Raw genomic sequence first — 3996 nt, 5'->3', positions numbered from 1 at the left:
GGGGCGAGCGCGCGGGGACAGGGACTCCGCCCCGCCCTGGGCCGCGCCCCTCACGCCGCTGCGCGTGCGCACCCGCTTGCACTCGTCGGGACGGAGTCCGCCTGCGCCTGCGCCGCGCTCCTCCCGGACCGCGCGGTGTTGGGCCCACCTACCTACCCATTTTGCAGATGCAGAGACTGAGGCGGGGCTGGACGCGGCGGCTGGGGAGAGGCGGCGCCCAGGGTGCATGAGAGGCTGCCTGTCCCCTTCTTGACCAGGCGGTCGCCGCGAGACCCGGCAGGTCCCGGCGGACCAGTGGGCCGCGGTCGCTTTCCCCGGGCGCCAACCCCAGGTGTGGAAATCGTGGCCACCAGTAGGTGGCCTGAGTACCGGCGTGACCCACGCAGCCCCTTGCGCGCCCGAGGAGCCCACCCGGGGGAGCAGGAGCCCAGCCGGGCAGGGGACAGCGCTACCCCCGGGGTCGCCAAGAGCCCAGATCCTGGCAAACTGGAAGGAGGAACCCCCTCCGGGGAAATCTCCCTGGGCTGATCAGAAGGGAGACGCGGACAGTCGAGGCCCCTCTCCACGGTGTCCAGGCTCAGGGCTTGGTTCCATGGGGGAGGGAGCCCGGGTGGCGGAAAGGAGGCGGGCCCGGGGTTGGCAGGAGGGCAGAGTAAGGTCCTACATGGAGTAGGCCCGGGGTTGGCAGGAGGGCAGAGTAAGGTCCTACATGGCCGCTGGGGGTGAGGCGCCGGGCCGGGAGCCAGGGGCCGGGGCCGGGCGGCGGGCGGCGGGGACAGGCCCGGGCCACGGGAGGCCCTGCCCACGCAGCGGCGTGAGGGGCTTGGACTCCATGTAGGACCTTACTCTGCCCTCCTGCCAACCCCGGGCCCGCCTCCTTTCTGCCACCCGGGCTCCCTCCCCCACCTTCGTGCTGCTTTGAGGGGTCCCACATCCGAGAGGGCTTGTTGAGATTGCTGGAGGGGCTCCCCAAACCCGTGTGTTGTGAGGGCACAAAGCAAGGCCATCACCTGGGCCCAGGGGCCTGCCTGGCAGAGAAGGCCTGCCCAGCAGCCTCCTGCGCCCCCCTGCCCCCCTCGCCCACCTGCTCCCCTTGGGCAGGGCCCCCTCCCTGGACTGGGGCAGCTGGGATCCTACCAGCTGCCGGGTCCTCCTCAGGCCCTCCTCCAGCCCCAAACAGTGATGCCCTCATCTTCTGAGAGGCTGATGGCCCCCTGACCTTGTGAGCCAGACCCTGCGGACGCACCTGGCAGTCCCAGCCTCCCCCAGATCTCACCACTCATGAATGAACCAGCTGGTGGTCTGCACCTCAGCATCTGTCCCCAAGGCCCTCATCCCTCCTGGCCCTCCATGGACATGTTTGGGGGTCTCTCCTGCCCTGCATGTACCACAAATGCTCATGCAAAGTGCCCTCAGGGTCTGTATCTCCAGGGAGAGGCGCAGAACCTTCCGGTGATGCTGGCTCCCCACTCCCAGGGAGCCAATCCCCGGCCAGATGTCTGCAAGTGGTCACTGTGTCTTCAGAAGCTTTCTTTGAAATTTAAAAAATTGTGAAAAAATACAGGCAGGAAGGAGTGTATGGAAGATACACACACAGTTGAAAAAAGAATAATTCATGTGTACCCGCCCCTAGATAAAGGAATTTACCTTCCTCTTGATTCTTGGGAAAAGGGGGCATCTTCAGCCCAGGCGAGACAGGTATGGGGCACATCAGGGGAAGGATCCGTCGTCAGGGAGCAAGGATGTGCCAGGCGGTTACCTGGGGAAACTGAGGCCCAGGTGCTCACCTGAGGTTACCTGGGGACGGAGGGCCTCCCTGCCCCTCTTCCCTGGAGTTCCGCAATGGGACACCCTGGGGACGGATGATGAAGGGGGCGCCTGCCCAGCTTCTGCCAGGAGGGGGCGAGGTGAGCTGGCTAGAGGGCCGTGCAGCCTGCTGTGGAACTTGAGGCCCCAAGCCCAGATTCTCACCTCCAACCTGACTTGCGGTGGGGGCCTGGCGGGGGCTTGGGGTCAAGCTCCTCACCTCCGGGGGTTCGCAGGCCGAGGACCAGGTCAGACGCAAGGATGCTGAACAGGAAGCCCACCCACCCAAGGAACTGAAGGACTAGCTGCAGCAAAGGGCTAGAGGCAGGAGAGGGGGCGTGGGGGGGTGGGGGGTGGAGATGCTCACTCCCCGCGGTTCCCCCGGGCCCCTCCTGCAGCTCTGTGCATGGCACCTGAGAGGTGGGCATTGTTCACGGCGGCTAAGCGGGCTGAGAGAGCCTGTGAGCCCACAGAAAGTCGGGAGGCTGGGAGGCTGGGGTGGAGGCCCTCGGAACTTGGCCCCAGGAACTTGGCCCCAGCTAGCCGGTTGCCAGAACCTTTGCCCTTCCTCCAGCCCCACCCCGCCCCCAGGACACCGGCGCTTCCTGGCCCCTAGCCGCGGTCTCGCTATCTTGGGCTCCTCCAGGTCACCATTTAGCTGAGGCCCTCAACGTCCGGCACCTGCTTGCAGGAAGTTTTGTCCCCTTTAAGCCTTCCTGGGGCAGTGTGGGGAGAGGGGGCCTCTGGTTCCCAGAGGGGACCCCGAGACAAGTTTCTGTCCAGACAGGTGGGTACCTCTGGGGCCCCACATCTCCGTCTGCTCTGCTCGTATCTCTTGCAGGCCTGCCCCCAAAGCCCACCCTTCTGCATGTCCCTCCTAATGCAGGTGGCAGGAATTTTGGCCCTTTGATGACAGGGGCCCAGCCCCCCACTCACACCTCGTTCCCCCGCCCCACCGCAGGGCTGCCCTGCCCCTTGTCCTGGGCCTGGGCCAGGGGCTGGAGCCAACCAGGCCTTGCCTCTCGCCTCTTCAGTCATGCTGGAATCCCATGGCTGGCAGGGGATGGGCTCAGCCGGTCCACAGGGCAGCCGAGGGGAGAGGCCTTGCTTGCTTGGGAGAGGCCTTGTTGCCTCGGGGCTCTTTGGACATCCCCGTTCTCCCCATGCCTGCTCCTGCCTCAGTTTCCCCATCTCATCCCAGCCTCTCCTTTTACCCCAGCCCGGCTCGCGGGCTCTTCTCGTTGCTGAGACAGGCTGACGCGTTCCTGACCTGGGGCTTTGCTCCCTCAGGCCTGGGGTGGGTGGCCCCCGCACACCTAGCTCCACTCCCCCCACCCCGGGCACGGCGGTCCTCCCTGGCAGGCCAGCTCCACGGGGCCTGGTTCTCAGCCTGGCCTCGCCCCTGGGGAGGCAGCTGGCGAGGCGCCAACAGGGCGCCCCGCTCAGGAGGCACCGCATGGGGGTGCACGTCTCTGCCCGACGTGTGGCCTTGCCTGCACCTGGATGTAGTAGGCCTCACGCCCAGACAGCAGTATGTGCGGGACCTGTGGTTTTGCGGGCAACAGGAACCTCCCTTTCACGTCCCGTGGCAGCTGCTGCAGGGGCCGGGGGCTGTTTCTGCTCCCCCCACAAGAGCGCTCAGGCAGGGCGTCCGCCGGCCACCGCCCCACCACCCTGGAGCTGACAGGCACAGTGGGGCCGCCTCCCGCGCTCCCTCTGCAAGGCGCTTCCCGTCTGTCCGTCCGTCCGTCCGTCCGTCCGTGACTCCCGGCGTCACCGGGGTGCGCTGGAATGCAGTCAGCGGGACGCCCTTGAGGTGCTCCGTCCGGGAGTTCGACTAGAAACCTGTCACCCCTGAGCTCACGTGCCCGGGATGGTTTTCAGCTTTCGGTAACAGGATCTGTCCCTCTTCAAATGGTGCTTCATTTATCTGAGGCACTAATCCAACCTCATTCTGAGACAGGGCCCGTTTCACCAGCATGTTAGGGGCCCCTGATGCACACACAGCCTCCCCACTCTAGAACGACGGTGACCCCTTCCACACTTGGGACCATGCCCTTAGTCGGCCTGCCCCTGTCTCAGCCCTGCTGCCTGACCCACTTCCCCATGATGGGCAGAACGGGGTCTCTGGGCCAACCTGGCCCTGGCCGGCCCCCACCCCAGCCAGCAATGGGCGTGTCTGCTGGATTG

Source organism: Neomonachus schauinslandi, chromosome 7, assembly GCF_002201575.2.
Source record: "Neomonachus schauinslandi chromosome 7, ASM220157v2, whole genome shotgun sequence".
Classification (NCBI taxonomy): Eukaryota; Metazoa; Chordata; class Mammalia; order Carnivora; family Phocidae; genus Neomonachus; species Neomonachus schauinslandi.
This window is presented reverse-complemented; position numbering follows the sequence as displayed.